Source organism: Solea solea, chromosome 7 (assembly GCF_958295425.1).
Source record: "Solea solea chromosome 7, fSolSol10.1, whole genome shotgun sequence".
Classification (NCBI taxonomy): domain Eukaryota; kingdom Metazoa; phylum Chordata; class Actinopteri; order Pleuronectiformes; family Soleidae; genus Solea; species Solea solea.
This window is the reverse complement of record NC_081140.1, coordinates 30,478,945-30,505,040: the sequence shown is the minus strand read 5'-3', so window position 1 is coordinate 30,505,040 and position 26,096 is coordinate 30,478,945.

Below are 26,096 nucleotides of genomic sequence, written 5' to 3'. Positions count from 1 at the left end.
AGTTAAGTATGTCGTCCAAAATGTGACAAAAAAGTCATAGTTTAGTATGTGTTCCAAAATGTGAAAAAAAGTCATACTTTAGTAAATCGTCCAAAATGAGACAAAAATGTCATAGTTTAGTATGTCGTCCAAAATGAGATAAAAATGTCATAGTTTAGTATGTCGTCCAAAATGTGACAAAAATGTCATAGTTAAGTATGTCGTCCAAAATGTGACAAAAAAGTCATAGTTTAGTATGTGTTCCAAAATGTGAAAAAAAGTCATACTTTAGTAAATCGTCCAAAATGAGACAAAATTGTCATAGTTTTGTATGTCGTCCAAAATGAGATAAAAATGTCATAGTTTATTATGTCGTCCAAAATGTGACAAAAAAGTCATACTTTAGTCTGTCGTCCAAAATGTGAAAAAAATTTCATACTTTAGTCTGTCGTCCAAAATGAGAAAAAAATGTCATAGTTAAGTATGTCGTCCAAAATGAGACAAAAATGTCATAGTTTAGTATGTCGTCCAAAATGTGACAAAAAAGTCATACTTTAGTCTGTCGTCCAAAATGTGAAAAAAATGTCATAGTTTAGTATGTCGTCCAAAATGTGACAAAAAAGTCATGGTTTAGTATGTCGTCCAAAATGAGACAAAAATTTCATAGTTTTGTATGTTGTCCAAAATGTGACAAAAAATGTCATACTATAGCATGTCATCCAAAATGAGACAAAAAAGTCATTATATAGTATGTCGTCCAAAATGAGACCAAAAAGTCATAGTTTAGTATGTCGTCTAAATTGTGACAAAAAAGTCATCGTTTAGTATGTCGTCCAAAATGTGACAAAAATGTCATAGTTAAGTATGTCGTCCAAAATGAGACAAAAAAGTCATAGTTTAGTATTTCGTCCAAAATGAGACAAAAAAGTCATAGTTTAGTATTTCGTCCAAAATGAGACAAAAATGTCATAGTTTAGTATGTCGTCCAAAATGTGACAAAAAAAGTCATACTTGAGTCTGTCGTCCAAAATGTGAAAAAAATTTCAAACTTTAGTCTGTCGTCCAAAATTAGACAAAAAGTCATAGTATAGTATGTCGTCCAAAATGTGACAAAAAAGTCATAGTATAGTATGTCGTCCAAAATGAGACAAAAAAGTCATAGTATAGTATGTCGTCCAAAATGAGACAAAAAAGTCATAGTATAGTATGCCGTCCAAAATGTGAAAAAAATAGCCATAGTTTAGTATGTCATCCAAAATGTGACAAAAAAGTCATAGTTTAGTATGTCGTCCAAAATGAGACAAAAATGTCATAGTTAAGTATGTCGTCCAAAATGAGACAAAAAAGTCATAGTATAGTATGTTGTCCAAAATGAGACAAAAATGTCATAGTTTAGTCTGTCGTCCAAAATGTGACAAAAATGTCATAGTTTAGTCTGTCGTCCAAAATGTGACAAAAAAGTCAAACTTTAGTATGTCATCCAAATAGTGGAATAAGTTGTCATTGTGCAGTATGTCATCCATTACATGTCATTTAGCAGATGCTTTTATCCAAAGGAACTTGAGTTCAACCTGCAAGGGGTGGAATTGAACTTGTGACCATGATGTCCCTGCACAAGGGGGTAGCTGTCTAAACCACTGAGCCACCCTCCCCATGTACTAAACTTACAGTTTAGTATGTCGTACAAAATGAGACAAAAATGTGATAGTTAAGTATGTCGTTCAAGATGAGATAAAAAAGTCATACTTTAGTTTGTCGTCCAAAATGTGAAAAAAAAGGTCATACTTTAGTATGTCGTCCAAAATGTGAAAAAAAGTCATAGTTTAGTATGTTGTCCAAAATGTGAAAAAAGTCATAGTTTAGTATGTCGTCCAAAATGTGACAAAAATGTCATAGTTTAGTATGTCGTCCAAAATTAGACAAAAAAGTCATAGTATAGTATGTCGTCCAAAATGTGACAAAAAAGTCATACTTTAGTCTGTTGTCCAAAATGTGAAAAAAAATCATAGTTTAGTATGTCGTCCAAAATGTGACAAAAAGTCAAAACTTTAGTATGTCGTCCAAAATGAGACAAAAAAGTCATAGTATAGTATGTCGTCCAAAATTAGACAAAAAAGTCATAGGATAGTATGTCGTCCAAAATGAGACAAAAATGTCATACTTTAGTATGTCGTCCAAAATGAGACAAAAAAGTCCTAGTATAGTATGTCGTCCAAAATGTGACAAAAATGTCGTGGTTTAGTATGTCATCCAAAATGTGACCAAAATGTCATACTTTAGTATGTCATCCAAAATGAGACAAAAAAGTCATTATATAGTATGTCGTCCAAAATGAGACCAAAAAGTCATAGTTTAGTATGTCGTCCAAATTGTGACAAAAAAGTCATCGTTTAGTATGTCGTCCAAAATGTGACAAAAATGTCATAGTATAGTATGTCGTCCAAAATGTGAAAAAAATGTCATAGTTTAGTATGTCGTCCAAAATGTGACAAAAAGTCATAGTTTAGTATGTCATCCAAAATGTGACAAAAAAGTCATAGTTTAGTATGTCGTCCAAAATGAGACAAAAATGTCATAGTTAAGTATGTCGTCCAAAATGAGACAAAAAAGTCATAGTATAGTATGTTGTCCAAAATGAGACAAAAAAGTCATAGTTTAGTCTGTCGTCCAAAATGTGACAAAAATGTCATAGTTTAGTCTGTCGTCCAAAATGTGACAAAAAAGTCAAACTTTAGTATGTCATCCAAATAGTGGAATAAGTTGTCATTGTGCAGTATGTCATCCATTACATGTCATTTAGCAGATGCTTTTATCAAAAGGAACTTGAGTTCAACCTGCAATGGGTGGAATTGAACTTGTGACCATGATGTCCCTGCACAAGGGGGTAGCTGTCTAAACCACAGAGCCACCCTCCCCATGTACTAAACTTACAGTTTAGTATGTCGTACAAAATGAGACAAAAATGTGATAGTTAAGTATGTCGTTCAAGATGAGATAAAAAAGTCATACTTTAGTTTGTCGTCCAAAATGTGAAAAAAAAGGTCATACTTTAGTATGTCGTCCAAAATGTTAAAAAAAAGTCATAGTTTAGTATGTCGTCCAAAATGTGAAAAAAAGTCATAGTTTAGTATGTCGTCCAAAATGTGACAAAAATGTCATTGTATAGTATGTTGTCCAAAATGAGACAAAAATGTCATAGTATAGTATGTCGTCCAAATTGTGACAAAAAAGTCAAAGTTTAGTCTGTTGTCCAAAATGTGAAAAAAAAATCATAGTTTCGTATGTCGTCCAAAATGTGACAAAAAGTCATACTTTAGTATGTCGTCCAAAATGAGACAAAAAAGTCATACTTTAGTCTGTCGTCCAAAATGAGACAAAAAAGTCATAGTATAGTAAGTCGTCCAAAATGAGACAAAAAAGTCATAGTATAGTATGTCGTCCAAAATGAGACAAAAATGTCATAGTATAGTATGTCGTCCAAATTGTGACAAAAAAGTCATAGTATAGTATTTCGTCCAAAATTAGACAAAAAAGTCATTGTATAGTATGTTGTCCAAAATGAGACAAAAATGTCATAGTATAGTATGTCGTCCAAATTGTGACAAAAAAGTCAAAGTTTAGTCTGTTGTCCAAAATGTGAAAAAAAAATCATAGTTTCGTATGTCGTCCAAAATGTGACAAAAAGTCATACTTTAGTATGTCGTCCAAAATGAGACAAAAAAGTCATACTTTAGTCTGTCGTCCAAAATGAGACAAAAAAGTCATAGTATAGTATGTCGTCCAAAATTAGACAAAAAAGTCATACTTAAGTATGTCGTCCAAAATTAGACAAAAAGTCATAGTTTAGTATGTCGTCCAAAATGTGACAAAAAAGTCATAGTATAGTATGTCGTCCAAAATGAGACAAAAAAGTCATAGTATAGTATGTCGTCCAAAATTAGACAAAAAAGTCATACTATAGTATTTCGTCCAAAATTAGACAAAAAAGTCATTGTATAGTATGTTGTCCAAAATGAGACAAAAAGTCATAGTTAAGTATGTCGTCCAAAATTAGACAAAAAAGTCATAGTTTAGTATGTTGTCCAAAATGTGAAAAAAAAATCATAGTTTAGTATGTCGTCCAAAATGTGACAAAAAAGTCATAGTATAGTATGTCGTCCAAAATTAGACAAAAAAGTCATAGTATAGTATTTCGTCCAAAATTAGACAAAAAAGTAATTGTATAGTATGTTGTCCAAAATGAGACAAAAATGTCATAGTATAGTATGTCGTCCAAATTGTGACAAAAAAGTCATAGTTTAGTATGTCGTCCAAAATGAGATAAAAAAGTCATAGTATAGTATGTCGTCCAAAATGAGACAAAAAAGTCATAGTATAGTCTGTCGTCCAAAATGTGACAAAAATGTCATAGTTTAGTCTGTCGTCCAAAATGTGACAAAAAAGTCATACTTTAGTATGTCATCCAAAATGTGGAATAAGTTGTCATTGTGCAGTATGTCATCCATTACATGTCATTTGGCAGATGCTTTTATCCAAAGGAACTTGAGTTCAACCTGCAAGGGGTGGAATTGAACTTGTGACCATGATGTCCCTGCATAAGGGGGTAGCTGTCTAAACCACTGAGCCACCCTCCTCATGTACTAAACTTATAGTTCAGTATGTCGTACAAAATGAGACAAAATGTGATAGTTAAGTATGTCGTTCAAGATGAGATAAAAAAGTCATACTTTAGTATGTCGTCCAAAATGTGAAAAAAAGTCATAGTTTAGTATGTCGTCCAAAATGTGACAAAAATGTCATAGTTTAGTATGTCGTCCAAAATTAGACAAAAATGTCATAGTATAGTATGTCGTCCAAAATGTGAAAAAAATGTCATAGTTTAGTATGTCGTCCAAAATGTGACAAAAATGTCATAGTTTAGTATGTTGTCCAAAATGAGACAAAAAAGTCATAGTTTAGTCTGTCGTCCAAAATGTGACAAAAATGTCATAGTTTAGTCTGTCGTCCAAAATGTGACAAAAAAGTCAAACTTTAGTATGTCATCCAAATAGTGGAATAAGTTGTCATTGTGCAGTATGTCATCCATTACATGTCATTTAGCAGATGCTTTTATCAAAAGGAACTTGAGTTCAACCTGCAATGGGTGGAATTGAACTTGTGACCATGATGTCCCTGCACAAGGGGGTAGCTGTCTAAACCACTGAGCCACCCTCCCCATGTACTAAAGTTACAGTTTAGTATGTCGTACAAAATGAGACAAAAATGTGATAGTTAAGTATGTCGTTCAAGATGAGATAAAAAAGTCATACTTTAGTTTGTCGTCCAAAATGTGAAAAAAAAGGTCATACTTTAGTATGTCGTCCAAAATGTTAAAAAAAGTCATAGTTTAGTATGTCGTCCAAAATGTGAAAAAAAGTCATAGTTTAGTATGTCGTCCAAAATGAGACAAAAAAGTCATAGTATAGTATGTCGTCCAAAATTAGACAGGAAAGTCATAGTATAGTATGTCGTCCAAAATTAGACAAAAAAGTCATAGTATAGTATGTCGTCCAAAATGAGACAAAAATGTCATAGTATAGTATGTCGTCCAAATTGTGACAAAAAAGTCATACTTTAGTATGTTGTCCAAAATGAGACAAAAAAGTCATACTTTAGTCTGTCGTCCAAAATGAGACAAAAAAGTCATAGTATAGTAAGTCGTCCAAAATGAGACAAAAAAGTCATAGTATAGTATGTCGTCCAAAATGAGACAAAAATGTCATAGTATAGTATGTCGTCCAAATTGTGACAAAAAAGTCATAGTATAGTATTTCGTCCAAAATTAGACAAAAAAGTCATTGTATAGTATGTTGTCCAAAATGAGACAAAAATGTCATAGTATAGTATGTCGTCCAAATTGTGACAAAAAAGTCATAGTTTAGTCTGTTGTCCAAAATGTGAAAAAAAAATCATAGTTTCGTATGTCGTCCAAAATGTGACAAAAAGTCATACTTTAGTATGTCGTCCAAAATGAGACAAAAAGTCATACTTTAGTCTGTCGTCCAAAATGAGACAAAAAAAGTCATAGTATAGTATGTCGTCCAAAATTAGACAAAAAAGTCATACTTAAGTATGTCGTCCAAAATTAGACAAAAAGTCATAGTTTAGTATGTCGTCCAAAATGTGACAAAAAAGTCATAGTATAGTGTCGTCCAAAATGAGACAAAAAAGTCATAGTATAGTATGTCGTCCAAAATTAGACAAAAAAGTCATACTATAGTATTTCGTCCAAAATTAGACAAAAAAGTCATTGTATAGTATGTTGTCCAAAATGAGACAAAAAGTCATAGTTAAGTATGTCGTCCAAAATTAGACAAAAAAGTCATAGTTTAGTATGTTGTCCAAAATGTGAAAAAAAAATCATAGTTTAGTATGTCGTCCAAAATGTGACAAAAAAGTCATAGTATAGTATGTCGTCCAAAATTAGACAAAAAAGTCATAGTATAGTATTTCGTCCAAAATTAGACAAAAAAGTCATTGTATAGTATGTTGTCCAAAATGAGACAAAAATGTCATAGTATAGTATGTCGTCCAAATTGTGACAAAAAAGTCATAGTTTAGTATGTCGTCCAAAATGAGATAAAAAAGTCATAGTATAGTATGTCGTCCAAAATGAGACAAAAAAGTCATAGTATAGTCTGTCGTCCAAAATGTGACAAAAATGTCATAGTTTAGTCTGTCGTCCAAAATGTGACAAAAAAGTCATACTTTAGTATGTCATCCAAAATGTGGAATAAGTTGTCATTGTGCAGTATGTCATCCATTACATGTCATTTGGCAGATGCTTTTATCCAAAGGAACTTGAGTTCAACCTGCAAGGGGTGGAATTGAACTTGTGACATTGATGTCCCTGCATAAGGGGGTAGCTGTCTAAACCACTGAGCCACCCTCCTCATGTACTAAACTCATAGTTCAGTATGTCGTACAAAATGAGACAAAATGTGATAGTTAAGTATGTCGTTCAAGATGAGATAAAAAAGTCATACTTTAGTATGTCGTCCAAAATGTGAAAAAAAGTCATAGTTTAGTATGTCGTCCAAAATGTGACAAAAATGTCATAGTTTAGTATGTCGTCCAAAATTAGACAAAAAAGTCATAGTATAGTATGTCGTCCAAAATGTGACAAAAAAGTCATACTTTAGTCTGTTGTCCAAAATGTGAAAAAAAATCATAGTTTAGTATGTCGTCCAAAATGTGACAAAAAGTCAAAACTTTAGTATGTCGTCCAAAATGTGACAAAAATGTCGTAGTAAAGTATGTCGTCCAAAATTAGACAAAAAAGTCATAGTATAGTATGTCGTCCAAAATGAGACAAAAAAGTCATACTTTAGTATGTCGTCCAAAATGAGACAAAAAAGTCATAGTATAGTATGTTGTCCAAAATGAGACAAAAAGTCATAGTATAGTATGTCGTCCAAAATGAGACAAAAAAGTCATAGTATAGTATGTCGTCCAAAATGAGACAAAAAAGTCATAGTTAAGTATGTCGTCCAAAATTAGACAAAAAAGTCATAGTTAAGTATGTCGTCCAAAATTAGACAAAAAAGTCATAGTATAGTATGTCGTCCAAAATGAGACAAAAAAGTCATAGTATAGTATGTCGTCCAAAATGAGACAAAAATGTCATAGTATAGTATGTCGTCCAAAATTAGACAAAAAAGTCATACTTTAGTATGTCTTCCAAAATTAGACAAAAATGTCATAGTTTAGTATGTCGTCCAAAATGTGACAAAAAGTCAAAACTTTAGTATGTCGTCCAAAATGTGACAAAAATGTCATAGTATAGTATGTCGTCCAAAATGAGACAAAAAAGTCATAGTATAGTATGTCGTCCAAAATGAGACAAAAAAGTCATAGTATAGTATGTTGTCCAAAATGAGACAAAAAGTCATAGTTAAGTATGTCGTCCAAAATTAGACAAAAAAGTCATAGTATAGTATGTCGTCCAAAATGAGACAAAAAAGTCATAGTATAGTATGTTGTCCAAAATGAGACAAAAAGTCATAGTTAAGTATGTCGTCCAAAATTAGACAAAAAAGTCATAGTTTAGTATGTCGTCCAAAATGTGACAAAAAGTCAAAACTTTAGTATGTCGTCCAAAATGTGACAAAAATGTCATAGTATAGTATGTCGTCCAAAATGAGACAAAAAAGTCATAGTATAGTATGTCATCCAAAATGAGACAAAAAAGTCATAGTATAGTATGTTGTCCAAAATGAGACAAAAAAGTCATTGTATAGTATTTCGTCCAAAATTAGACAAAAAAGTCATTGTATAGTATGTCGTCCAAAATGAGACAAAAAAGTCATAGTATAGTATGTCATCCAAAATGAGACAAAAAAGTCATAGTATAGTATGTTGTCCAAAATGAGACAAAAAAGTCATTGTATAGTATTTCGTCCAAAATTAGACAAAAAAGTCATTGTATAGTATGTCGTCCAAAATGAGACAAAAAAGTCATAGTATAGTATGTTGTCCAAAATGAGACAAAAAGTCATAGTTAAGTATGTCGTCCAAAATTAGACAAAAAAGTCATAGTTTAGTATGTCGTCCAAAATGTGACAAAAAGTCAAAACTTTAGTATGTCGTCCAAAATGTGACAAAAATGTCATAGTATAGTATGTCGTCCAAAATGAGACAAAAAAGTCATAGTATAGTATGTCATCCAAAATGAGACAAAAAAGTCATAGTATAGTATGTCGTCCAAAATGAGACAAAAAAGTCATTGTATAGTATTTCGTCCAAAATTAGACAAAAAAGTCATTGAATAGTATGTCGTCCAAAATGAGACAAAAAAGTCATAGCATAGTATGTCGTCCAAAATTAGACAAAAATGTCATAGTATAGTATGTCGTCCAAATTGTGACAAAAAAGTCATAGTTTAGTATGTCGTCCAAAATGTGACAAAAAGTCAAAACTTTAGTATGTCGTCCAAAATGTGACAAAAATGTCATAGTATAGTATGTCGTCCAAAATGAGACAAAAATGTCATAGTATAGTATGTCGTCCAAAATTACACAAAAAAGTCATAGTATAGTATGTCGTCCAAAATTAGACAAAAAAGTAATTGTATAGTATGTCGTCCAAAATGAGATAAAAAAAGTCATACTTTAGTATGTCGTCCAAAATGAGACAAAAAAGTCATTGTATAGTATGTCGTCCAAAATGAGACAAAAAAGTCATAGTATAGTATGTTGTCCAAAATGAGACAAAAAGTCATAGTTAAGTATGTCGTCCAAAATTAGACAAAAAAGTCATAGTTTAGTATGTCGTCCAAAATGTGACAAAAAGTCAAAACTTTAGTATGTCGTCCAAAATGTGACAAAAATGCCATAGTATAGTATGTCGTCCAAAATGAGACAAAAAAGTCATAGTATAGTATGTCATCCAAAATGAGACAAAAAAGTCATAGTATAGTATGTCGTCCAAAATGAGACAAAAAAGTCATTGTATAGTATTTCGTCCAAAATGAGACAAAAAAGTCATAGTATAGTATGTCGTCCAAAATGAGACAAAAAAGTCATAGTATAGTATGTTGTCCAAAATGAGACAAAAAGTCATAGTTAAGTATGTCGTCCAAAATTAGACAAAAAAGTCATAGTATAGTATGTCGTCCAAAATGAGACAAAAAAGTCATAGTATAGTATGTCGTCCAAAATGAGACAAAAAAGTCATAGTTAAGTATGTCGTCCAAAATGAGACAAAAAAGTCATAGTTAAGTATGTCGTCCAAAATTAGACAAAAAAGTCATAGTATAGTATGTCATCCAAAATGAGACAAAAAAGTCATAGTATAGTATGTTGTCCAAAATGAGACAAAAAAGTCATTGTATAGTATTTCGTCCAAAATTAGACAAAAAAGTCATTGTATAGTATGTCGTCCAAAATGAGACAAAAAAGTCATAGTATAGTATGTCATCCAAAATGAGACAAAAAAGTCATAGTATAGTATGTTGTCCAAAATGAGACAAAAAAGTCATTGTATAGTATTTCGTCCAAAATTAGACAAAAAAGTCATTGTATAGTATGTCGTCCAAAATGAGACAAAAAAGTCATAGTATAGTATGTTGTCCAAAATGAGACAAAAAGTCATAGTTAAGTATGTCGTCCAAAATTAGACAAAAAAGTCATAGTTTAGTATGTCGTCCAAAATGTGACAAAAAGTCAAAACTTTAGTATGTCGTCCAAAATGTGACAAAAATATCATAGTATAGTATGTCGTCCAAAATGAGACAAAAAAGTCATAGTATAGTATGTCATCCAAAATGAGACAAAAAAGTCATAGTATAGTATGTCGTCCAAAATGAGACAAAAAAGTCATTGTATAGTATTTCGTCCAAAATTAGACAAAAAAGTCATTGAATAGTATGTCGTCCAAAATGAGACAAAAAAGTCATAGCATAGTATGTCGTCCAAAATTAGACAAAAATGTCATAGTATAGTATGTCGTCCAAATTGTGACAAAAAAGTCATAGTTTAGTATGTCGTCCAAAATGTGACAAAAAGTCAAAACTTTAGTATGTCGTCCAAAATGTGACAAAAATGTCATAGTATAGTATGTCGTCCAAAATGAGACAAAAATGTCATAGTATAGTATGTCGTCCAAAATTACACAAAAAAGTCATAGTATAGTATGTCGTCCAAAATTAGACAAAAAAGTAATTGTATAGTATGTCGTCCAAAATGAGATAAAAAAAGTCATACTTTAGTATGTCGTCCAAAATGAGACAAAAAAGTCATTGTATAGTATGTCGTCCAAAATGAGACAAAAAAGTCATAGTATAGTATGTTGTCCAAAATGAGACAAAAAGTCATAGTTAAGTATGTCGTCCAAAATTAGACAAAAAAGTCATAGTTTAGTATGTCGTCCAAAATGTGACAAAAAGTCAAAACTTTAGTATGTCGTCCAAAATGTGACAAAAATGCCATAGTATAGTATGTCGTCCAAAATGAGACAAAAAAGTCATAGTATAGTATGTCATCCAAAATGAGACAAAAAAGTCATAGTATAGTATGTTGTCCAAAATGAGACAAAAAAGTCATTGTATAGTATTTCGTCCAAAATTAGACAAAAAGTCATTGTATAGTATGTCGTCCAAAATGAGACAAAAAAGTCATAGTATAGTATGTTGTCCAAAATGAGACAAAAAGTCATAGTTAAGTATGTCGTCCAAAATTAGACAAAAAAGTCATAGTTTAGTATGTCGTCCAAAATGTGACAAAAAGTCAAAACTTTAGTATGTCGTCCAAAATGTGACAAAAATGTCATAGTATAGTATGTCGTCCAAAATGAGACAAAAAAGTCATAGTATAGTATGTCATCCAAAATGAGACAAAAAAGTCATAGTATAGTATGTCGTCCAAAATGAGACAAAAAAGTCATTGTATAGTATTTCGTCCAAAATTAGACAAAAAAGTCATTGAATAGTATGTCGTCCAAAATGAGACAAAAAAGTCATAGCATAGTATGTCGTCCAAAATTAGACAAAAATGTCATAGTATAGTATGTCGTCCAAATTGTGACAAAAAAGTCATAGTTTAGTATGTCGTCCAAAATGTGACAAAAAGTCAAAACTTTAGTATGTCGTCCAAAATGTGACAAAAATGTCATAGTATAGTATGTCGTCCAAAATGAGACAAAAATGTCATAGTATAGTATGTCGTCCAAAATTACACAAAAAAGTCATAGTATAGTATGTCGTCCAAAATTAGACAAAAAAGTAATTGTATAGTATGTCGTCCAAAATTAGACAAAAAAGTAATTGTATAGTATGTCGTCCAAAATGAGATAAAAAAAGTCATACTTTAGTATGTCGTCCAAAATGAGACAAAAAAGTCATTGCATAGTATGTCGTCCAAAATGAGACAAAAAAGTCATAGTATAGTATGTTGTCCAAAATGAGACAAAAAGTCATAGTTAAGTATGTCGTCCAAAATTAGACAAAAAAGTCATAGTTTAGTATGTCGTCCAAAATGTGACAAAAAGTCAAAACTTTAGTATGTCGTCCAAAATGTGACAAAAATGCCATAGTATAGTATGTCGTCCAAAATGAGACAAAAAAGTCATAGTATAGTATGTCATCCAAAATGAGACAAAAAAGTCATAGTATAGTATGTCATCCAAAATGAGACAAAAAAGTCATAGTATAGTATGTCGTCCAAAATGAGACAAAAAAGTCATTGTATAGTATTTCGTCCAAAATTAGACAAAAAAGTCATTGTATAGTATGTCGTCCAAAATGAGACAAAAAAGTCATAGTATAGTATGTTGTCCAAAATGAGACAAAAAGTCATAGTTAAGTATGTCGTCCAAAATTAGACAAAAAAGTCATAGTATAGTATGTCGTCCAAAATGAGACAAAAAAGTCATAGTATAGTATGTCGTCCAAAATGAGACAAAAAAGTCATAGTTAAGTATGTCGTCCAAAATTAGACAAAAAAGTCATAGTTAAGTATGTCGTCCAAAATTAGACAAAAAAGTCATAGTATAGTATGTCGTCCAAAATGAGACAAAAAAGTCATAGTATAGTATGTCGTCCAAAATGAGACAAAAATGTCATAGTATAGTATGTCGTCCAAAATTAGACAAAAAAGTCATACTTTAGTATGTCTTCCAAAATTAGACAAAAATGTCATAGTTTAGTATGTCGTCCAAAATGTGACAAAAAGTCAAAACTTTAGTATGTCGTCCAAAATGTGACAAAAATGTCATAGTATAGTATGTCGTCCAAAATGAGACAAAAAAGTCATAGTATAGTATGTCGTCCAAAATGAGACAAAAAAGTCATAGTATAGTATGTTGTCCAAAATGAGACAAAAAGTCATAGTTAAGTATGTCGTCCAAAATTAGACAAAAAAGTCATAGTTTAGTATGTCGTCCAAAATGTGACAAAAAGTCAAAACTTTAGTATGTCGTCCAAAATGTGACAAAAATGTCATAGTATAGTATGTCGTCCAAAATGAGACAAAAAAGTCATAGTATAGTATGTCATCCAAAATGAGACAAAAAAGTCATAGTATAGTATGTTGTCCAAAATGAGACAAAAAAGTCATTGTATAGTATTTCGTCCAAAATTAGACAAAAAAGTCATTGTATAGTATGTCGTCCAAAATGAGACAAAAAAGTCATAGTATAGTATGTCATCCAAAATGAGACAAAAAAGTCATAGTATAGTATGTTGTCCAAAATGAGACAAAAAAGTCATTGTATAGTATTTCGTCCAAAATTAGACAAAAAAGTCATTGTATAGTATGTCGTCCAAAATGAGACAAAAAAGTCATAGTATAGTATGTTGTCCAAAATGAGACAAAAAGTCATAGTTAAGTATGTCGTCCAAAATTAGACAAAAAAGTCATAGTTTAGTATGTCGTCCAAAATGTGACAAAAAGTCAAAACTTTAGTATGTCGTCCAAAATGTGACAAAAATGTCATAGTATAGTATGTCGTCCAAAATGAGACAAAAAAGTCATAGTATAGTATGTCATCCAAAATGAGACAAAAAAGTCATAGTATAGTATGTCGTCCAAAATGAGACAAAAAAGTCATTGTATAGTATTTCGTCCAAAATTAGACAAAAAAGTCATTGAATAGTATGTCGTCCAAAATGAGACAAAAAAGTCATAGCATAGTATGTCGTCCAAAATTAGACAAAAATGTCATAGTATAGTATGTCGTCCAAATTGTGACAAAAAAGTCATCGTTTAGTATGTCGTCCAAAATGTGACAAAAAGTCAAAACTTTAGTATGTCGTCCAAAATGTGACAAAAATGTCATAGTATAGTATGTCGTCCAAAATGAGACAAAAATGTCATAGTATAGTATGTCGTCCAAAATTACACAAAAAAGTCATAGTATAGTATGTCGTCCAAAATTAGACAAAAAAGTAATTGTATAGTATGTCGTCCAAAATGAGATAAAAAAAGTCATACTTTAGTATGTCGTCCAAAATGAGACAAAAAAGTCATTGTATAGTATGTCGTCCAAAATGAGACAAAAAAGTCATAGTATAGTATGTTGTCCAAAATGAGACAAAAAGTCATAGTTAAGTATGTCGTCCAAAATTAGACAAAAAAGTCATAGTTTAGTATGTCGTCCAAAATGTGACAAAAAGTCAAAACTTTAGTATGTCGTCCAAAATGTGACAAAAATGCCATAGTATAGTATGTCGTCCAAAATGAGACAAAAAAGTCATAGTATAGTATGTCATCCAAAATGAGACAAAAAAGTCATAGTATAGTATGTCGTCCAAAATGAGACAAAAAAGTCATTGTATAGTATTTCGTCCAAAATTAGACAAAAAAGTCATTGTATAGTATGTCGTCCAAAATGAGACAAAAAAGTCATAGCATAGTATGTCGTCCAAAATTAGACAAAAATGTCATAGTATAGTATGTCGTCCAAATTGTGACAAAAAAGTCATAGTTTAGTATGTCGTCCAAAATGTGACAAAAAGTCAAAACTTTAGTATGTCGTCCAAAATGTGACAAAAATGTCATAGTATAGTATGTCGTCCAAAATGAGACAAAAATGTCATAGTATAGTATGTCGTCCAAAATTACACAAAAAAGTCATAGTATAGTATGTCGTCCAAAATTAGACAAAAAAGTAATTGTATAGTATGTCGTCCAAAATGAGATAAAAAAAGTCATACTTTAGTATGTCGTCCAAAATGAGACAAAAAAGTCATAGTATAGTATGTCGTCCAAAATTAGACAAAAAAGTAATTGTATAGTATGTCGTCCAAAATGAGATAAAAAAAGTCATACTTTAGTATGTCGTCCAAAATGAGACAAAAAAGTCCTAGTATAGTATGTCGTCCAAAATTAGACAAAAATGTTATAGTATAGTATGTCGTCCAAAATGAGACAAAAAAGCCTTCATTAAATTCATTTTTCCTTTGTTTTGTCCTCATATTCATACGTCATACAGACAAATATGCAGGTCAGGACATGTATGCAAATATTACATGTGGATTTATGAACATAAATGACAAAACAAGACTGCTACCAATAAAGCAGGAAAAGGACGACACGATGAGGAGCATGAATCGGCGAGGGAAATATAGAAATGATTGACTTGTTTCTGTTTTTACATAATTCCATCATGATAACTGTGTCACTTTTTCAATGAAACACTTGGTAACACCAGGCCAGTGATGATTTAACACACTGTAGATGTAACATAACACATACAAACAAGTGGCTCAATGGTGAAGGCTCGGCATAATTCCATTTAAACACATTTCATGAATATGAATGTATGTGCATGACAGTGTCTCGTCTACCTCATGTTTCTCTGTTGCTGTTTTGTTTATTCATGTATAATTAATTAGTTATATTTCATATTTCTACTAGGTAATATCTTTATCTTTTTTTTAATATCTTTATCTTTCCCTGTTTTAAATAAAGGACAATGTTGATGATGATGATGATGACGTTGGCGTTGAACTAAAAATACAATTGATACATTTATTTTCAGATTATATGTCTAATACAAGTTGTTTACATGTCTAAAAACAATACAATTGTCTATAAATATGGTAACATCCTGCTGATACACATAATCAGGCTTCAAAAGAAAATCTTATGTCAATTCCATGTTTTGTTTTTTAATAAATGTTCAATTTAAAATCAAATGTGCAACAATATCAGAACTGCCACTGCCTAATAAGACAATATATAATAATACATTATATGTATAATAACCCATAATAATAAAAGCATCAAAAGTCATGACAGATGACATATCACAACAATAATAAATCTAAAAGTCAGTGAGATTCATTGTGTATATAACCTACATACAAGTGCTTCAATGTAAAAGTGTTTTATATTAAATGTTGTGTACATATTTTCTTTCACATCTGCAGTTCACATAAGAGCCTGTTTGTTCCCGTCCAGCCTGTGTGTGTGTGTGTGTGTGTGTGTGTGTTCCCTCATTCATGCCAATACTGAGCCAAGGGCCCATCTGGCTCCTATGAGGGCCGCTGCTTCACGGTGCCTCAGCCTGATTCATGGTGAGCGGACAGCCTCAGCTGCTATCCCACCTCCGTTTTACATCCCGTCCACTGCAGCGCTCCAAGAATCACTGTGTTTACCTCCCAGCTCCAACCACTCTGCCGCTGACAGACGAGCTCTGAGGAGACGCCATATTTCTCCATAAGTGGATTCCTTCAGGAAAGCTTGGCCGTCACTTGCTTCTGCCTTCTCCTTCCATCTGTTTAAGAAATCCTCGCTTGTTCTCGATCTGGGAGAAATTCTGCAAAGTCCATTGTGTTTTTCTGGGGGTTTTTTTTTCCTCTCATGGATTTACCAACTTTACCTAAAAAGTATACCACAAATAACGTCCTGATGGAAGAAGTGCAGCTATTTTTTCCTTCTTCATCACGCTTCCTTTCATTTGTCTCGTCAGCTTTCACACTCACCAACATGACGTACCCACAAACACAGTGCGGCCATAGTTTGTCCTCAGACTCTCAGCCAAACCTCACTTGCCGATGTAAAGCAGATTCTATTGCACGGAGCATGAAGTCTCATATATGCACTCGTGATCCATCACTCTTTTGATTATAATAATAATAATAATCTTCACATAATTCAACATATTTGGCCTCAAAATAGAAATGTCCGCATTTAAAGACACAGTTACATAATGGAAGTGTGTTGTGTTTCACATGAGTCACATGGTCATGATGGAGAGCGCTCTCCCCCGCCCTAATCTGTGGGCATAAAAGCTGAATTGTCACACACACACTTATGGACACATACTTTCTGTTCTGAATGTGGCTGAAATTGGTTGTATAGAAAAAAGCGTAATTATTTAATATAGCTCCCAGGGAATGAAACTATCAAACAGAAACATCTAAATTAAGATGCTTTAAAAATACCACTAAAACATAGAATTGAGTTCTTGAAGAAACAAGAAAAACAGATTAAAGATCAGCACTCAATAATAATAATAATAATAATTTTAAAAAATCATAACAAACCAGAGATACTGAGACTGTTTTTTAATGCAGACACAAATCAACCTTAAACAGGTAGTTCAGGTTTATGTTGATGTCACTGATCTGCCCCAGATTCCACACAACAGTGTGGATTATATATGAAATCGATGCTTGTGAAGACGACCTTGTTTTCAAAATGCTTTGTCTCACATTAAACGGCTTTTTTCTTTTTTTCTTTGTAAACTGTTGAAGTTTAATCCCTGAACCAAAGTCCATGGAGAAAAACAGCAATTTTACATCCCGGCAAACCGAGTTTTAGTGACTTCAGACTTTAAAATCTTTCATTCAGATTTTCCCTGAGGCTGCAGCAGACGAACAGCATCGTTCATTGTCCTCATGAGCTACAAACACGGGCTTTCTCGGTGGACTTTGGTGCAGAGGTGTGAACACTACAGTGATAAAGCTGCAAACACCTTTTCACCTTTTCTTTCGATGGTGCTCCCACTACAGTTTCACACATCACTGTACACATCGATCCATCCATTGTCTACAACTTTGTGCATTTGTTTTCAATGGATCTGGCGAACAGAAGCCGCGGACCTACGTCCATGCCAGTCTGTTTTTTATGCTTCTATGTTTGTCAATTCTCTGCAAATGTGGGAAACAACCAGGAAGTGCAGAACAGGGTTCCAGGGCGCAGAAGTGAAGCTGAGCAGCTGAGGAGAAGAAGAGGCCACAGAGAACAGGATGCTTGGACTTGTAACAGCAGCACTGATGATTGTCAGACTCCACAGTCTGACAGTAGTGTACATGTGACAGGGTGGATCATGATGGAACTGACTGCAGCTGGTGGAGTTCTGCTCTGACACCTGTCTCTCACACTCACACACACACACACAGTTTGGTTCCATGATTACATTGACTTAAATTCATTTTTACCATAACTACCACTGACTTAACACTAACCCTAACCTTAACCATAACTACCACTGACCTAACACTAACCCTAACCTTAACCATAACTACCACTGACCTAACACTAACCCTAACCTTAACCATAACTACCACTGACCTAACACTAACCCTAACCTTTCTTAAACTTTCACATTATGGGGACTTACTTTGTGTCCTCATAATGTGACAGTGTGAACCGATTTAGATCCCACAACATGAGAAATACCTGGAACACACACACACACACACACACACACACACAGTTAGAATCTCATCACCACTTGTTTTGTTTAATTCTGCACATTATCAAATACATGAGACACGCTCACATGGAGGTTTTATATGTCAGAGATGATGAAAACCACATGAAACCAGCAGTGACACAGTCTTTGAATTTCTTCCTTTAGCAAAGATCCGTTAAACATGCAAAGATGAAGCCGTGGATTTGTTCGCTGATAATGTTTTTATGATGAAAATGACGATCACTTTCATTTGGACACTTCACATATCAAACATTGAGTCATGATATAGAGATTCAATGCATCTGTAATTCACCTCAGTTTGTGGTTTGAATAATAACTAGTCATAATTAAACTATCGATAACTGACACTGGAATTAAAGCTGATCAGGACTGAACTGAATTATTAATATTTGTAATGAGAAATTCCAGTTAATTTTTTTTCCTTGTCAAAATGTGAGTTTTTAAATATAATGATGTTATAAACATATATAACATCATTCAAAAAATGAAATATGACCAGTTAAAATGATGTTGATATCCGTAATATTAATTGTGGCTCATCAAATGTAAACATATTGAAATGATGGTCATAAGAGCTGCATGGAGCAGGGACTGTTGCTCTGAGTGTTGCATGGAGCTGCAGCATGAATGTGAGTCTGTGGTGACGAGTCGTGGCTTTCCTTGATTTTGAGCTTTCGATCCAAACTGATGAGAAACGATGTTTGTGTCTTTGAGCCGCCGCTCTGCTCGCTCTCTAGGCCGAAGATCCATCTCTCTCTTTCTCTCCCTCCCTCTTACTCTCTCCTCACTGAGGCGGAGAAAACATGACGCCTTTGAAAAGTTAAACGATCATAAATAACAATGACAAACATTCTCACTTACCTCCACATTCACACTTTCCTCCTCGAGCAAAGTCAGCGAACGCCCATGAGCTCCCACATGTTTCAGATGTTTCCACATTTCAGATTTCAGAATGTGATTGTGAGCGTGGCTGTGCATCTTTAGTGTACAGCCTGCTGGAACTTACTGGAGGAGGAAGAAGAAGAAGAAGAAGAAGAAGAAGAACTTTGAAGCGCATACAGAAATGTGTTCTTCCTGTGGAGGGCAGCATTGCATTGTGCAGCCTGTCGGAGATTATTAGAGGAAGAAGGACGCGACGTGTGACGATAACATGGTGCAACTTCACTCAAGTAAAAAGCTCATGAGCGTACGTCGACATGGGCCGGAGACTAGGTTTGTGTGGTCCAGATTTGGCCCGTGAACCATTATTTGGAGACAAACAAGTGCACATATGGTGAGAGTCTGGTTGCAAGTAATTCCTCTGAACTTGATCAGGTCATGTGATCTATTGTTCTTCATCCTTCATCAGTGTCACTAGGTCACCGACCACCGTCACCTTCAGGGAGATTTTCTGATCTTGTCCAATTTACTTTTATTATTCTGTTCATTGTGTAATAAATTCATGTTTCTATACAACAGTGTCTTTCTGGTGTTCAATAAACCAGTCCGACTCTTTCCAGTAAGATGTTCAGCAGTCGTGTCTGCAGAAGTCACCAAGAGTGTTAAACGTTGCTTCATTTTAGGACACGTTGAATCCCTGAGGGCTGAAAGTATGTAACGGTTATGTTTTCAATCAATATTTGAAATTGTAATTGCTAAATAGTCCAAGTTAATGCACACAATGCAAAGAGTCTCATGTCCATGTAAATCCAAGCGCAGCCTCATCATAAAATGCGTCATTTCCTGTCGTTTTCTTTTATGTTTCCCAGGGAGAAAAAAACACACCTAACAGACAGTGACAGGCAGAAGCAGATGAACGGGGTATTGAATGTCTATCATCAGCTGGAGATGAAGTCAAAATAAAAAAAAATGATATGAATTATTGCTGCGCTTGGCTTTAAAGTGAGGCATGAGTAAACTCATTGCAGACAGACGTAAATCCACATGAGTGAGCTTTTTGCCGACAGATGTCTCTATGTTGGTCCAGATGACTGTCAGGAGAGATTAAACACAAGTGCAAGCCTGCCAAGAAAGTGGGTTTTAACCTCCAGTGTTTTCCTGTTTGTGCTCGCAATCAGGGCTCAATGGCACGACCTGGTCGCGTTAAAATTGCTTGTGGCATGTTATTGCATCGCAATATTAACATTGTTCCCCTAACAGAGCGCCGCTCCTCTCTCACCGTTCCACTTCTAACAGTTTGTTTTTGCACACACACGCAGGACATGTGATGTTTGTGGGGGGAAAGTGAGCCCCCACGAGCAGTGCCAGCGGCTCGGCGCTCGTTCCGAACCAGTCGCTTTGCTCTTGTTTTGTTCGCCATCATTTCCCATTTAAATTCCCGTCTGACTTCATTCCTTCGGCCCCTTTTTTCACCCCTGATCTGCGTCACTGTCTGCCAATTGTCTTTTGTCTGTGCAGAGAAACACATGCAAGCTGCAACACACATATTTTACGCAGCGTCCACTGACACACAGGGAAAATGAAAACACTGTTCATATTGTTGTCTGCAGTCCTTTGCGCTCGCTCTCTTCCACTATCATGTGATTCTATAAACTAAAAAAAAGAATCAGGGCAGTTCTGCTTTTCCGTTGGATATTTTTACTCGTAGCTCCACCGCTGTCAAAACACTCTCTTGGCAGCTGTGGTTTGTAAAATTGATACTCACACACAAATTCTGTCATTTGAGTATCAATGTGTTTGGGCAGCGCCCTTAGTTTCCTCGTCCACACTGAACGGGAGCTGTGGCGAACTTGGACCAATCAGTTCTGACAATGGAGTTTTCTAATGGAAAGAGAGAGTGTCAGATGAACAGTCAAACAAACTCATTTACACGCTGTCTGTTCGTGTTTCTCACAAGATACGCCTTCATTTACAGCCTCCACAGCAGAACTGTGAGAACCACAGCTTATTTAAATTGGCAATGATAAATATTTTTATAGCAAAGGAACAGTTTGATTGTGAAGGTTGATACCACCCAGGTAGCAGCTGCTTAGCTCAGCATAAACACTGGAACCAGGAAGGAAGAACTAGCCTAGCCCAGTTCATATGAGAATCAACAGTGGATGGAGAGAGAAGCCGTGTATTTGCCTCCAGTGGCAACATTTGCTGTGTAGCATCACAGTCAATGTGGAGACATGTGACTGGTTTTCAATTCAATTCAATTCAATTCATTGTATTTTTATTAGCGCCAAATCCTGACATGGATTATCTCAAGACAGAAACACTGAGCATCAAAAACAGAAAATATCTCTGACACAACAAACATGTGCAGCATCTGCCTCGACCGGTTGGGGTGGAAGGAAACTCTGTCAATAAATGGGGAGAAAAAATGAAAGAGGGATGTGAGGGAGAGACAGACAGGAGAGTGAGACCAGGAGCAGATATATTAGGAAAATTCTGAATCAGTGATGACATGTTTATAGAACTACAATGTCATTATTACATTTATACAAGCAGCAGCAGAGATGTGTTGATGAAAATGATGCTGATATCAACTTTAATTATAGTATAATGATGAAAATAATACTACTGTAAGTCATCATCATAATAATAATAATAATAATAATAATAATAATAATAATAATAATAGCCTTGGAACTGGATCTGGATCCTGCAGCCTGCAGAGAGAGAGAGAGAGAGAGAGAGAGAGAGAGAGAGAGAGAGAGAGAGAGAGAGGACAGGAAGGAAAGACACAAACTAGGGAGAGAAAGAACAATGTTAATGACATGTAATAAAGTCATATGCACCACACAATTCCCCCAGGAGGAGGATTTTAAAGTGAATCCTAAACTGTCCGGGGAGCCAGCGTAGAGAAGCTGGAGTGATATGGTCTCTCCTTCTAGTTCCAGTCAGAACTCGTGCTGCAGCATTTTGACTTGTTGGAACGTCCTGATCGTAATAAGTTCAGTAATCTAGACGTAACAAAAGCATGAAGTGGTTTTTCAGCGTCCTTTAAAGACAAAATGTTTCTAATCTTCACCATGTTCCACAGTTTACAAAAGGCTGTTTGGGAAACGTGTGTGTGAATCATGTCCTGGTGGAACTGGAAGCCAGTTAACACTCGATCACATCCCATGGCCAAGTGAAAAAGGAGCTGAGTTTGTAACCAGAAGATGCCTGTTCCAAAAATCTGGGGTACCTACCCCTGAGCAAGGTACTCAACACCGATTGACCCCCAGGCGCCGTTGAGTGGCTGCCCACTGCTCCTAATTCTGGGAAGGTTCCTAATAGAGGATGTGTTAATTGTAGAGAGGAATTTCCCTGCGGGGATGAATAAAGTACCAAAAATAAATAAATAAATAAATAAATCACATGACGATTGGCTTACATTCAGCGACTTTAGCTCATTGTTTTGTTTTATGTGCCTGAAAGTTTTGCTCTCTGTTTTGATTCCCTCTCACATTATCCTGGGTGAACTCAACCAAGTCTGCCAGCTTTGATTTCTCGCAGCAGAAACGTCTGCAACGAAGCTCCAACAAAAAAGGAATTCATCACAAAAGGTTTAACGTGAGAAGCAACGTCCCTGCTTTCTTCTTCTACTTCTTTCTGCTTCTTTGCAGAATCAGAGGATGTAAAATAGTTGAATTGCTGTCACTAGAAGGAAAAATGCATTACATTAAATCTCCAGTGTCACCTGAGTTGAACCACGCTCTATATTAACAAGCATGATTTCTGAAAAGTTCTCAGATGTAATAGAGTCATGTGATAACGGTGGTTGGCTGAAGATGATGAGAGAATGATTATTGTATGTTTACAGTGGTCTTTGTCTGCCACTCTTTCTTTGTCATACACATTGATCCCACGTCTCATTCACCCGTCACTCGTCCGTCCACCCACTCCCCTCCTCCTTCTCCTGCCACTCCCCCTCCTCAGATTTGCCCTCCCTCTCCTCTGCAGAAGTGTTTTTCCGTCTGAGGGTCCAGAGGTTAAGTTGGCCCCAGCATGTGTTAGTGCTCAGGTCAGCAGCAGCCGGGACCTGCGATGACAGAGTGTGTGAATGCTGGAGAGTGTCAGAGGTTAAATGTCTGTACAGGGGCTTGGACGGCAAGCCGGTGTACAAAGGAGGGGCTTTGAAAAAGCTTCCTAACACCTGGTTCCCTCCTGGACAGAAGAGACATGCTGATATCACGCTCCACACTTGGACATAGTGATGGAAAGATGTTAACGCTGTCGCATTTGATCAGAATTTCAAATATCTGTTCAAACACGGGGGGAAAAGTCGGACCTTAAAGTGTAACTAAAGCCCTAAGCCCCTGTCTGTCCACATCTACTAGTTCACATAGTTCTCCAGCGACAGCCGATCAATGACGTATTTAAAATGCACACAGGGTTTTAAAAAAAAAACATTGCATTTCTTTACCTTAGTGTGAACTCTGGCTCTGGGAAGAGGAAGTTAGTTTGTCGTAGTCCGGGCTCGACTAACTTCAACCAGGGCTCCACACACAGTGACCCCCAACTGACCATTCTAGGGGCACAAGCAGAACATTTAGGGACGTACACTGTAAACTGACTAGTTTTCATTAACTTTAACAAATGCACAAATTACAATGTGCTGTTTTAAATTCAGTGTCAAAATCAAATGTGTCTCTTAAAAGGAACAAACAACTGGATTTTAATTGTTTTTTTGTCAATTTAAAATATTTTTCAAAACAATTTCAAACAATTGAACAGTTTAACTTTCAGAATCATGAAATCCTAATATGAATATGACAAAGTAACAAATAACTCTCACCTGTTAGCTCAGCTGTTTTTCATGTGTCTGCCTCAATAAATGACTTGAAATGATTTTGGTGTTTGACAGTCTTCATTCTGATTTACCTGAGTGACACAAATGTACTAAATGAGAGCGAAAAACACAGATAAGTCAGTAGTTTACAGACTAATGTTCAGAGAAAACAGCAAACAGGTGCTTAAGATATTGTAGAATTAAGTGCACATAGATATAAATGGGTGATCTTTTTGTTAAGGGGCTAAAATCAGCTTCTTGTGTTGCCATTGGCAGCCATTTTGTGTCTCAAGTTGCTTCCTGGCACAGAAATATAATCAGAAAATGCTTGAGAAGAATGAACCATTTTTCAGGGAACTTTAGTCTGGAATTCCATCCAAACGTAGTAGAGATCGTGTCCACAGTGTCAGATGAAGTCATTTGCCCTCAGTACGTTTACTGACGCTTACAGTTGTTCAACTACTGCCTTAAACTACTCATCAGTCTGTTCAGAGCTCACGTGAACCCTGCAAGTCTTTGGAGCCAGAACATCTGTGGTAAACCCAAACGGTCACAGGGAGAACACGCGAACACGGGCCAGCTGGTCATCACATTCAAACCCCCACCGTGTTAGTGTGCCAGGGTTTCTCTCTGACCACAAGATCATTTTTGAGTTTATTCAACAAAGAGCCACAGCACACATGGTAGAGTCATACACACACACACACACACACACACACATTTAACATAGTGAGAGTGACAGCAGCAGCTGCTGGCATGAGCGCGAGGTCATGTTGGATGTACATGGAGAGAGAAAAACGAATTCTTTAGCGTGTGAGATGTAAGTTAGTGGATCACATGAATGTAAAAGGTTCTAAGTGTTTCCTACGATGTGTTTCTGTCGTGGACAAAATAAAATGAGCGCTTTACATTCAAAACGTTTATTTGAAAGTCAAAGTGGTCGAGTGGGAGCTAATCTCTCACAGCAGGAGAGTCTCTAAAAAACATCAGCTCACACTTACACACAACATAAACCATCATGAACACAGTAGTTAGACCCAAGAACCCAGAACAGTGTCCAAGTGTCCCATACGGACACGTTATATACGACTTACACACTCGCAAAGGTCGCTGACCTTGTGCTTAGTTGATTAGAAACTTGTGTTAACAAGCTGTTGAACATGTGTACTAACGACGTGGTTGCTATGGCCCTTCATCTATTTATGGTGATATAACATTTATAAGAGTAACATTTCTATACTGTATGTATACAGCACTTTACATAGTTTATGAAATAAGACCGACAACCATGACCATTGATTAAATCACCTTTCTTTCTCAGTTTGCATTGCAGCAGGTCATCGTGACCATTTGATGTGATATGCTGGACAAGCTCAAACTATTAAAAAAGTGTACTTAATAAAGTGATCTGTGTCTTATTAAATTATTCATACATGTTTTATACAGTATGTAAGTGGCGTGTATTTTCTAGACATGATGAATTCTCACATATGCAGTGGCCATTCACCCATTCACTCACACATTCATAGAGCACGTAGATCATAGAGCATGATCTTCTAGGTGAAGGACAAACTGCTCTCCCACTGATCCACAGTCGCCTGCTCTATAAAAACATTTATGTTATTGATGTTTTTACCTCATGTGTTCTTATATTGTACATATACTACAAAAAAAGTGCAATAACCATAGTAAATATTTTATTATTATTTGTTTTTATTTGTACAGAGTGTATATTAAAAATACATGTTCAAATACAGTGGGTTTATGTATGTTTACGTACATGTGTGTGTGTGTGTGAGATGATCTGTATGACCACTAACAGCTGGACTACAGTTTTGCCATTCACTCATTCACACTCATTCACTCATGCATTCATACAGCCTGCTCTCCCTCTGATCCACTGCCGCTCACCATATAAACATAGACCATTCACATGTATGTCTTTAACCTCATGTGTACATATACTAATATACATATGATGTACATATATGTCAATGATCTGAATTCATACAGGCCTGACGAGCCATTCACCCATTCACTCACGCATCTATCAGGTAATCCAATCCACGACCGTCCAGCCGAAGGACGACCTGCTCTCCCACTGATCCACAGCCGCTCACTATATAAATACAGACCATTCACTTATGTCACAGACAGATAGATAGATAGATAGATAGATAGATAGATAGATAGATAGATAGATAGATAGATA